Below are 13,107 nucleotides of genomic sequence, written 5' to 3'. Positions count from 1 at the left end.
TCACAAATTATTTAAATATACAATTAATATTATATAAAAACTAATCATAAACCTTAAATTAAAAAATACGCATAAAGTGTGCGCATTCTAGTAACAAATTTAAATTTCTACTGATATTCCAAGTATTTTGACAATAGATATTATATTACTACTATAAGACAGGTTTATAGCAACTTTCATGCAAATTAAATTGAGTACATAGTTTTAGTTTAAAAACGAAATCGTAAATTGAGAATTTTAAGTTTTTACTATAACAGTGATAACTAATAATTAATGAGTAATGACGAATAATCTAATACAATATAAATACTATAGTTATACTTATTACCTAGTTATTATACAAAGTTTCAATTTATATTTTATTGACATATTAAATCATCAATATTACAAATGGTACCTACTTAATATAAAAATATTTTCAACTTAAATTAAATATTTATATTTTGAAGAAGACCGGTAACGAAATAGGTGAATTTAGTGCTTGCATACACCATGAAAATTTTTTAGCCATACCTCTGATGAATATACTAAGTGTATTACCACTAAATAAATTATAAGGTGTTGACTATTTAAAACTAATTACTCCTCTTGATGCTGATGAGTTATTTAAGTATTATAAAGAAACCAATGTAAGAAGGTTCACATTTAGGAATTTTGTGGCCCCGAATACAACATTTATGGCGCCCTTTTAAAACATATTTTTTTTATAATATCATAGTAGTGATGACAACATTTTCTTATCACCGGTAGTCATAAAATAAATACATTTTTTATATTTCCCTTTCTCAATGAAAATTTCATTCGTAATTTTTAATAATTTTAACTATATACATTCCCTATGGCCCATACATTTTTAATAGTAGGTATAGATATCTGCTATATGCTAAAAACACGAGTCACTAACTTATAAGTTAGGGGTAATTTACTATAATACACATAATAATGAAAGATAAATTCGATTAATAATAATATTTTATTTGTTTTATTTTATATAACTATTCTTAAAACAGTAAATTATCATTTCAATTATTGGTTTACTTATAGACTTAAATTATGTAAGTACAGGATACGTAATAAGAACTGACTAATAGTTAAGCAAGCTGCTGTTTATAATATTATGATATGAAATAACATTAATATATTTTAGTAGGTAAGTAAAATACTACAATATGCAATTGCAACAACTTCTTATTATAATTTATAAATTTATTTAACTAAATCAACTTACCTTATAATAAATAATAATCAAAATTAAAAATATCAAATACATACACAATAATAATAATAGAACGAAACACTTCAAACAGTGACAATAAAATGACCGATAACTTTACTATTCAATATCAATTTAAATTTTTGAAGTTTACTATTTAATAAAAATATCACAGCGGTCACACTCACGTAAGATTACGCATTTACATCATGAATAATATTACAATTTTAAAACTAAAAACTCATAATTAATATTAGGTATCTACATTTTATATATTTCGTAGAAACCTGAATAGCCGTTATCAACAATTGTTATAAATAGTTTTATTTCGATGATTCCTACAATCGACAATCCCAACACATAATTTGATTGTCCTATGCGAATTGCGGACCATGCGGCTATTCTTCGTCTTAGTTGTACTAGTTAAATAAAACCAATATTTTAGTAATTACTAATTAGGTATTTAGTTATAATAACATTTATTTTTCTTTATTTAAAATGACAAAATATACTAATTAGGTAAAACAAAAATAAATAAATATGGATATGTGAATTAAAAAATTAAAATAACAAAAAGTATAATGAATTGTGAAATAAATCATCCCTCTTTACAAAGAAAAAATGATTTTTTTGTTTATTTTATTAGAAATAATTTTGTTACCCCAGAACAATTGTCTATCTGTGCCCCCTTTAAAAACCTACCTTGTATTTGAATGGAACTATAAGTCAAATACATTAACAGAACACTCGTAACTTAATCATTCGACATTTTCCAGCGATGTTTCATGCGGAGACATGGAATGTTTACTATAAGCAACGCTTGTGATAATAACCACCAAACTAATAACATTTTTGAGCCATGAAACAATTGATTTTTTCATTAAGTTGAAGGAAAACATCAAATGATTTGGACATAAATTGTCGACAAATCGTACAAAAGTTGATTTGAAAAATAGAGGATCTCTAGTCACTTGAGTCCAAAATCTAAAATCGTTCAAAAAAGATTAAACAAATTATAAATGAATGGTTAAATACTAATCAAATTGAAGTGAACAGATTTAAAAAAATATATATTTAAATTTAAGAAAAAAAATTATGAAATATTAGTTTCATACATATTTTTTTATTTATTATTGATATTGTAATATACATTTATTATAATCAAAAATATTGACTGTTTTTAAATCATACATAGACCGACAGAAATATCGCGAATAATTGTGTAAGTATTAGGTATACATAATTGTTATTATAGGATTATTTTTTCACGGAGTTTTTTCCCGATGTTTTTTTATAGAGAAATCACGCAAAAAATATGGTTATTGAGCGTACTAACTACAAAAGAATTCTAATTTCATATTAAAGTAATTTCATGAATATTTTATTATATCATACAAATAATTCATAAAAGTCATAGGTATATTCAATAATTAGATGTTATGTGTAGAGTTCACGTATATCTTATTAGGTATAAAGCAGATATATTCTCGTAAGTCGTAGACGCTATAGACTAAAACCTTAATATCTACTACTTAGATATTCTATGAACTATTAGAATTATAATTAATAAAATTAATACTTATATGAACATTAAAATAAGATTTCTTCTTACTAATAAGAAGATAATTTTTAAAATTTTTAAAATGCTATGCATTTTTCATTGCATTTTTAAAATAATACTACATTAAACACACATCCATATAGTGATTACTGATTAATATTTAACTATACACCGGCAAATATTACGTGGTAGCTGGTTATAGGTATAAAGGTAAGTACCATTAATGCGAGGATCGTGAGTCTAGTGACAGTACATCGTTGGCTCTATAACGTTTAATTATTTATAGGTATTAAAAATGTGAACATATTATTATGTATAGTATAATAAGTATAATATTATGTAATATGTACAACAACAGTTTGTATTTTAATTATTTTGAACAAAGGCGCTAAACACTGTAATTAACAAGAGTACAATAAAAAAAATTCTATAAGATATTTCTTATTGGTTATTTATCTCTTCAACGGATTCGATTATCGATATACGTGTATAAAAATAAAATATACCTTAACCGTGATAAACAAATATTAAACATGTAAAATACGCGAACGTCTGAGTGTACAGTCATAGTCGTGCGCAGGGGGTAACCAGGGCTAAATTTAGAACCAAGAGAGTAGGGCCCACGCCCAGGGACCTGTGCTCGAGAGGGCCTGACGCCTTACATGTGTATAAGCGAATAAAAATATTTGGGTATTTGTTTTTATGCTGCGTTATTAATTTTATAATACTCAATTATTCACTACTATACAAAAATATAATCAATTCCATCATCGTTCATCACTATCATTAACTGTATATTCAGGTAAATAATTTATACAAATACAACGTATCTTAGTTTACTGTATTTCTTCATTTGGTGGTAAGAGGGGGTGTTAAATACTAAGATATGCCATAAATTTAAGGCCTCGCAGAATGTATTTATCCCAGAGCCTCGTAAAACTTAACGATGGCCCTAAGGGTAGAAAAATATGCAACTGTATACCCTGAATGCAGATCTTTATTGTTTCCTTATTTCTTTTTTACCAAAAATAAATAAAAATCACAACAATATACAATACAATATTTTTTGATCATAACTTATTTTTTATAAACATAAAATTATATGATTTTAGATCATACTAAATTATATTATTATATTGTTATATTCAGTCATGAAGAAATTATAATTAATTTTTGAAACATAAAAATTATAAATATTCATATATAGATAATATGTAAACGACGACGTGAAAGCCAGCCGACCATTGATAATTGTATTTTTTCGAATCGGATTTAATATTACCTTCTATTTTTTCTTCTACACGTCTGTACATAATTTATTCTTTTAACTATTTAACTTTATGTACTAAATATAACAATCATGGTAGTAAATTAAAAATTATGGAAGCTATGACAATTTGAAAATTATTGAAATTAATATTAATGTGGGTATTTAAATATATGATCAATTTTTCAAAAATTAGAAAAAAATCAAGTGCTTATACAATAATTATTTTATAATAAAAGTGGGTTTTACTTAAAAAAAAAAAAAATTGTATTGCTACAGTACAATCTTTAAATAATATTAAAAAAATAATAAAAACCAAAAATCTGGAAATATGATTTTTAATATATGTATATTAAATTTAAAATTAAAAAAAAAAACAGTCTTTGGATAAATTTCCAATTAAATCAAAAATAGTAGTAAGCATACTTGATGAATCACATTTTTATTTACTGTACGAATCTAAAAACAATAACGTCACTACAATTTAAATAATTGGCGGCGTCTTCCTAGTCTTAACACTAAGTACGGCAAGTAAATAATGATATTTTGGTATGAGGGAATGAGACTAATGGAACACATTATTTTTATTTAAATATAATAACACAAAGAAACTGAAAGAATCCAACATCAACATTTATCAGTGTACCACAAAATATATCACCATTACTACTATGAAAATCCGTTGTCTAAAATCAAATGATCATTATATAGCTACAATCATCATAGTCACAGTGATTTTACGTAATAAATAACACTAAAACAAATTTTAAATTAATTTTTCCTATTATATTATACTAAAAGCATTTTATTTCGTCGGAGTCGAGTTATAAACCAAATAATCGCGGCATAAGGACAGTTAAAACAGAGGTGCGTATTATTGGGCAAGAGTATGATTTTATATTAACTTTGTTATCGATTATGCATTTATGTCTTTATTGGATCAGAGTAATGGACTGTTAAATTTACGACTTATATCAACTATATAAAATATAAATTTAATAATAATAATAATAATAAAACGTAACAAGAAACAGCGTTGTCTGCGTAAAGTGTAAACAATTCGTTTTCTTACAAGAAAAACTGAGCGTGATTCTAACAGAACAATAATCACAATCCACAATATCACTATTGTATAAACTATATCGATATTAACGTACAAAGTGCGACCTATTCAAATCATATGTATTTTGTACAAGCAAGCAAAATATTTAGCTTTAGGACCGGAAGATAATGTATTATCATTGCATAATTTTTCTATGATTATTTTTTTTTTTTTTTTAAACATATTGATTTATACAAGACGAAAAATATGTTTTTTTTATGAATAATGGGATATTATGATTTTTTTTTACACTTTATTTCTTGCCAAAAACAGTGACGTTTACGTAAGATAAATGCATCTCTATCGCTGCAGCGAATACGTCATCATCGTCTGTTCTTTGGTAGCCGGTGGCCATTAAGAATACATTATATAATAATAATATATAAAACAACACAAAACGCTCGCGATGACAGTATTTTTGAAATGACGGCGACAACAACGGGATAAAGAAAAAAATAAAAGATTATAATATTCCTTTTAATATACATATTGTATAATACAGCTTACGGTATTTTCTATTGTAGGCGTGTCAACGACGAACGGTCTGAAATAGTTATGCCTTATGCGGAATACTATTATTGTTATTATTATCATGCACTCACGCGGAGTTTCTTCTACAAAAGGCATATCACGCATATTATATAGTTTATACGATTGCGAGTATATATTATTTTCACTATAATATAGGTATATCGTATACTTGCATCTTTGCAAACGACCGGATGGACACATACTACTCCGTACTTAATAATAAAGTCTATATAATATGTACGTACTCTATATACCAACATTAAGAATTTTTCAGACTTTGTATTATTATTATTATTATTATTATTATTATTTTTTTTTTTTAATACCATATTTGATATATTAATATGATATTTTATACAAACTAAAGCTCGAAAATAGATGGATACAACTTATTTGTACAATCGTACACGTGTAAATATTATATACAAATGTTGTTACAATAAGTTCATAAGACATAAAATTTAATAAAAAATTATAAGTTTATAGACGGATAATCAACTTTAATAATTATCTAAGTGTGAATATATCTAATTCAAAATCTAATGAGAATTTGATCAATTACATTAATTTTGAAATTAATTGATTTTTTCGATTGAAAAAGAACTGTACGAATTCTGCATACAAATAAATCGCATTTTAAATTTATAAAAAATATATATTATTTAGTAAGTACCAATGAATCTTTTTTAACTAAATTATTTTTAATAATTAAAGGTTATATCATTTATAAACACATTCTTGAGCAATATTTTTATAATCGGATAAAAACGATCAAAACAATTATTTTAGAACCCGAATTTTTCTTATTCCAGATACACTTTGCATTATATTATTACCTAACTGTATATCTATAAGTATTATATATATATACGAAAAATTTTCCTAACCACATTAAAGTAGTTATGACTTAAATAAGTAGGTATATTGTATTTTTTTTTTACTTTTAAATTAGGAATTATTTTAATAATTAAACGCACTTGTACTACACAGCAGTTACAATACATGTTTTATAATATTTTGAAATCAATATGATGTACTTAAAATAGCACCTAATGTGCTGAAACATTTTAATAATAATAAATAAAAATAAAAAAACTCAATATGAATAAAACTGATTAAAACTGTTTATTCCATATTTTCTCCGTGTATTAAAAGTTGTTCCGATAGAGAAACTTAATAAAACTTATATATGTAATTCCTACTAGTTACACAGTTATTTTATATGAATTGTCATAATTATTTCAAGGTGGTCTACTACATAAAATTAAAATACAAAAAATTGATATTAAACTTACTTCTAAACAAAAATAAATAAGTTTAAGAATATGATACCACAATAATATATAAAATACTTGCAGCGAGTGAACGAGTGCTGCTCTTAGTATAGTGTAACAGACAACAGTGTTCAAATTATATTATATTTATTATCATATTGCGTTTGATGTGTGCAATGTGTGCATCGTTCGAGACGCTATATCAGACAAGGTAATCCAACAGCTGCGAACACTAAATATTTACATATGTGTATAGGTGTATCGTGTATAGCATATAGCATTATAGCATGACTGAGGTTTAAAAATACTACTTGTATTCAACTGCATTTCCACGTGAGAATAATCATATGTATATTTTTTTTAATACAAGTATGCGAATGCTAGTAAATTAAATCCGTTTTCTGACTATATAACTACACTATAATACATTCAACTATGTTTGAAAATATTATGAATACTTTGGTCTAATTAAAAAAAAAAAAAAAGTGAAGAATGTATAAATAACTATTATTCAAATTATTTCAAATTCATTAACCGTTGTTATCAATAAACCTAAATGAGAGCTTATAAGTATATTTATAAGACGTTTTAATAGTATAATAATAACAATAATGTATAATATGATTAAAACGGTAAACATTTTTTACTCAGTTCAACTATTATAATATCTAGTTTTTTTTTTTTTTTTTTTTAAAGATATTCTTCATCATAATATTGTGTTAGTTATTATAGAGTTTATGTACTTGATGAATGAAAATAAAAAAATCAATTTTTTTATCGATCAATATTGTGCAAGTTACGTAAACATGGTTAGACTAATATCGGATGACCATTTTTATGAAAATAAAAACGGTAAAAACTTTATTAGGTAATATGATATTTTTTTATTTTTTCAGATTAAATTTAAGTTACAACTTATTAAAATAATAAAATTATAATTATAATAAATTACTTTTTAAAATTGTTTTATGTTTTTTTAATACATTGATATTTATTTTACAAACATTATTTATAGTAATATGGATATAACGGGATTAAAACGATACTATCTTTTAAAAAACGGGATAAAAAGCATTCCGTTCGGAGTTTTCGAGACAACAGGATATGATAATCAAAAAGGGACAATCCCGTTTTAAACGGGACGTATGGTCACCTTTGATGGCTTAGACTAATATAATATTAAGTATATGCATGTTATTGTCTACAGTAGTTTTACTTTGGTATAATTCTTATTGTCAGACACAAAAGTAGGTTGCTGCGCATAATCTACAAAAAAAAACTTGACATAATATTTTAATTGTGAGGTTGAAGTGACTATTTTATAATAACTACTAATGTTATTGTAAATACATAAATTAAAATAAACTAGATAATTGTAAGAATAAACAATATACGTAGATATATAAATATAGAGTATATTAATATTTTTATTACACGCTACAGTTATTTCGATACACAGTATTGACGGAATAAACAAAATAATAATGTGTATGAATGATAATTACGAATTAAAATTTAGCCTTAAATGCTAAAATATACAAACAAAATTTTTGGTCAGCTAATGTAACTATACAAAAGTAATTCTAAAATATTACAAATACTTTAATATAGTGTAAATCATAAATTTATTTTTCATATTTTTGTGACATTATTTACTTATAAGTTATAATTTATACTGATTACGTTGACATACCTATTTCTGTAATATACATCACAAAAATAGATTATTATTGTGACTAATATTTTAATAATTTATTAACTACACAGTTACTAATTAAGACTAAAAAAAAATAAGAAATAATGAGAAAAAAAGTAATTAAAATAGTAAGTTAAATGTATTTTTTTCTGCTCTATTTATCTAATGTTAACATAGACACTAACTCTTGTACTTGCATGTTTATCTTATTTCTGAAAATTCGATTTATCATTGTATGTACTTAAACTGTAAATAAATTAATTTCTGTTTGATTGAAAAATTAAAAAAATGTAATTTCTATTTAGAAATTTTTTTATTTTAAAAATATATTTTTTAATTTTATAATAAAATACATTTAAGTTTGAATACTACTAAAATATAACTTATTTGATTATTATAGCAGCTCAGCTATAATAATAATTTAATCATAATTTAAAATAAAAAACATTTTAATATTTCCAATAAATATATCAGATATGAAATACATTGTCCTAAATTCGATGTGTATGCCAAATGATATACTTATAGACCAAACTATTTGTATATAGGTACCTCAAATACATTATTTTTATGTACTAAGTTTTTCTATAGTGAGTGACATTTTGAAATATGGATATGTGTTTATTAGATTTAATATATTATAACAGAGCAATGGATATTATATAGGTATTATATAGGTACAGTATAGTTTGTATATTCAGTATGGTTTAAAAATTGCGTGTTTTTAAACATTTATTAACACTTTTATGGGAAACTAAAAGAAGTTCAGCGTTTCATATAGCACGATTATCAAGATTAGAAGCAAAACACAAATTGTGCTTAAGCAGCACATTTTCCAGTGTTTTTGAGAAAATCGCAAGAAAACGTGAAATAGAAGTAACAAACAAACCTAGTTTATGACCGGTAGTTTACGGAGAACCCTTTTTTCGTTTTTATTCCTTCGACCCGACGTCAATTGTGCACTCGGAAAACATTTGATGCAATCATAGGTCATTCCGTCTTATTATTTATTTGGTATTTAAACTTTAGTAAATTAAAGTTTGTCATCGTTAAACCCAAAACTGAATGTTATTAATAAGATTATTTTCATTAACAGTATACATCAGATTTCACACAAAAAAGTAGAACCAATAAATATCTCGTTCACACTATTAGAAGGATATTTGAGTCACACGATTTTCCAACCATACGTTAGTCGAATTCTTGCCTATACTTATAAGAATGCTTTGATAATACTAGGAATGACCATAAATTCTTGAAACCCTCAAGTGTGGTGATTATTTTTTGAACTAGAAAACACTGTGTATTATGATTTATGAATAAAAGAAATTCAATGCTAAAAAGATGTCCTGTAATCTATTATGGCTAAGCGAAAAAATAAGTAAAATATTTTAATTTTCAAAAAAAAAATCATACCATTCTCGTGTAAATTGTTAATTGCACAAAAAGTGTCTAGTTAGAATAAAACAATAAGCCTTAACAATTTAATATGAATAAAAATAATATCAGATTATCTATAATAAATTATTGACTGAATCATCAAAATTATTGTACATTCTTAAATTAATAGGAATCGATCAAAACTAATTTTTAGTTTGTTTATGTTTATGATATTATAAAGTACAGAATTTCTTTCTTTTAAATACATGAAATATTTTTATAAAAATTAAACTAATTACTAAAACTTATTTAACTATAACCTATTTTAAAGAATAGGTCAACAAATTGTCATTTTTTGGAAACAACCGAAGGATAAAATTTTAACTAATACAAAGAAATGTAGTGCATAAACGGTAGTATTAATAATACACGCTACCATATTTAGGCTATAGCAGATACATCTATTTTAATTTAAGACTTGGGTCCTCGCGATCTTAACACTTTGTCAAGATAATACTATTCAAATAATGATGATGATAAAAATAATTAACATTATTTTATTATTTCTATTTTCTACAAGCTGGTAGGTTATAGGTGTAGTCAATGCATTTTAATTTTTCATTTTATTGCCGATTATATCTGTACAATTCACTATGGTTGGTAAAACCGGTTCAAATATTTTTATAATAGCTGTAAAATAGACATTCCCTTTCTATTCCCTTCTCACACACACTCCCATGACACAATATACACGTTTCATTATAATATTACGGATTGTGGTCAGTGGCGGCGCGAAATTGTGGAGGCTTTGAAGCATATTGTATATTTTAAATATTTTTACCACCACCCTTAATAAGTAGCAGTGGCCAAAGAGCTTTCAAACATGAAGCAATTGCTTCAAATAATCCTATATCCCGCCGCCACTGATTGTGGTAGATGTAGAACAGTTGTTCATGCGACCCTCAGCTGTTCTGAATATTTATACATGTATACGCTCATAAGTTACTATCGTTGCACGGTTATACATTATTATTTTACCACCTATTCGTTCTCAGATAAAGCTTACAGCATTTCATTTACACTGGCACGTGTTTGTGTTACAGACAAATAATATTATGCAAGTCTGAACGTCACCGTTTTCAAGGTCAGCATGCATAATAAAAAATTTTAAAAAGTGGAAAAAATAGTATAAATACTATCAAAAACTATAAATACAGTCAACATTTTAATTGCACTTAATAAATAATAATGATTGTTTTAGTTATAATATAATAGACTATAGGCACACTATATTATAACTTATAAGCTACCCACATATTTCATGGCTAATAGACATTTTACTGTTTATCCAATTCTATAATAATATTTTATTATATTATATACACATATTATGTATTTATGTGTGATATTGGCATATTTTACATTGAAAATAAATGTAATGTATGATTGCAGCTCTCTCACAACGTAGCTAGTCAATTCACAACCTCAAATGAATAAACAAATCGAGTTTAAAATATGTCCTAATATCATAAAATTAATAATTTAAAATACATAAAACAAAAACTACATCGATATTGGTTTGTAAAATAACGTTTTTCGATTTTGATTTCAGCCATTGCATCTGGTGTACAACTAGGATCACTTTATTTAACTTATAAATGCATCATGTTTACCGGATGACGGTGACCAATTTAAATGTAAATTAATTGCGACCAGGGCATTCACCCGAAGCATTTATTGCATGCGTTGTTATCATAATTATTGTTATAGTTATGATTTAAAGAAAAAATGAATCCGGACGCATAATTAATACTACTACATGCTTATGAACGATAAACTAATATATTACCTATCTAGAGACTATAACTACTGTCATTAGGACAAAATAAGGTATTTAGTGTTTTATTTATATCACAGGCGGACGACGTCCAAATAAATAAAACGGTCGTTCGTTGTTCCACATGTCTGAATCATTGCGCACTCTTTCATTTTATTTTACTATAACATCACAAATGTAACTTATTATTATCATTGCTGACATTATGTATACAATTTCGCAGTCTTCCGCATAAAATGGCCCGAAGACCTGATAATAATTCATATACTTTGTAAACATAGTATCGTCCATGACTTAACGTTGTTTTTTTTTTTAACACAGTCGCATTATTGACGCACATTTTTGTATCCTATTATAGCCAACCGATCGTATGGCTGTTTTTGTTCATCATTTCGTCAATACGGGACTTTTTTCCGATTTATGGCCCACCCGCCCAACATGTTTTATGCTTTTGGATGTACTGTGCTAAACGACAATGACAACGATACGTTTGGTTGAGAGAACGCGTCTCTCGTAAAACTGATGATAAAATACAACGGTGGGTTACCTACCTATAGTATTGTTATGTACCCGAGAAGTCCTCTTCAGACTGTTTTGACTCGGTAGAAATCCACTAACTGATGGTCCGGCACTCTTAACGTTTTCCTCTAGATAATTAATAACTATTTTAAAATATCAATAAAAATTTTCTGTAGTTCGAACAGTTAATAGAAAAATATGAAATTGATCATTCACGGGACGATTGTAAAAACGACCACTTGTACACTCGCAGCGAAAACACAAAATGCTATTTTACTATTATTATATTATAAATAGATATTATAATATACATTATTTAATTTTAATCGTATGTCGTATTAGATCGACCGCCGCAGACCTAATGCGCCGGCGCCTGACAACCAACAGGTCAATCTCTAGCATAATAACACTATGCCACCGCTGCCTCTCCACAACCAATCGTTCAAAAAAGCGGTTGGCAGGGCGGACAACGGTAGGACGTGAAATATCCCACTGTTATTGTTTCTCGCTTCAATGAGCCAAGTTAATCTAACTACACCTCGCATATCAGAGGCACACTTAAGGGTAATACATATGAAGGGATGTGTTATAAGCACTCAAAATCTTGGACTTCACGAATCAAAATAACAGCAATAATATGTGGTCTATTTATAAACATCAAAATTCAAATAAAACAATATTTGTAAATCATTTTAATTACTAAAAATATTATTTATGATGTCTATCG

General features: G+C 25.9%; 1 protein-coding gene across 2 annotated transcripts in view; it reads right to left on the bottom strand.

The window, feature by feature from the left end:
* Nucleotides 1-12,758, bottom strand: part of LOC112595224 (probable 4-coumarate--CoA ligase 3) — a 43,388-nt gene extending 30,630 nt beyond the window's left edge. Inside the window, exon 1 of one of the 2 annotated variants that reach the window (XM_025340358.1) lies at nt 12,413-12,758. The gene's annotated coding sequence lies outside the window, so the exon portion shown is untranslated. The remainder of the gene's footprint in view (nt 1-12,412) is intronic. The other variant, XM_025340357.1, reaches the window with a different exon arrangement.
* Between the last annotated feature and the right edge of the window lie 349 nt (nt 12,759-13,107).

This window comes from Melanaphis sacchari, unplaced genomic scaffold (assembly GCF_002803265.2).
Source record: "Melanaphis sacchari strain LSU unplaced genomic scaffold, SCAv2.0 Contig261_pilon_pilon, whole genome shotgun sequence".
NCBI classification, from domain to species: domain Eukaryota; kingdom Metazoa; phylum Arthropoda; class Insecta; order Hemiptera; family Aphididae; genus Melanaphis; species Melanaphis sacchari.
Note: the sequence above shows the minus strand (reverse complement) of the source record. Positions and strands in the feature narration are given on the sequence as shown.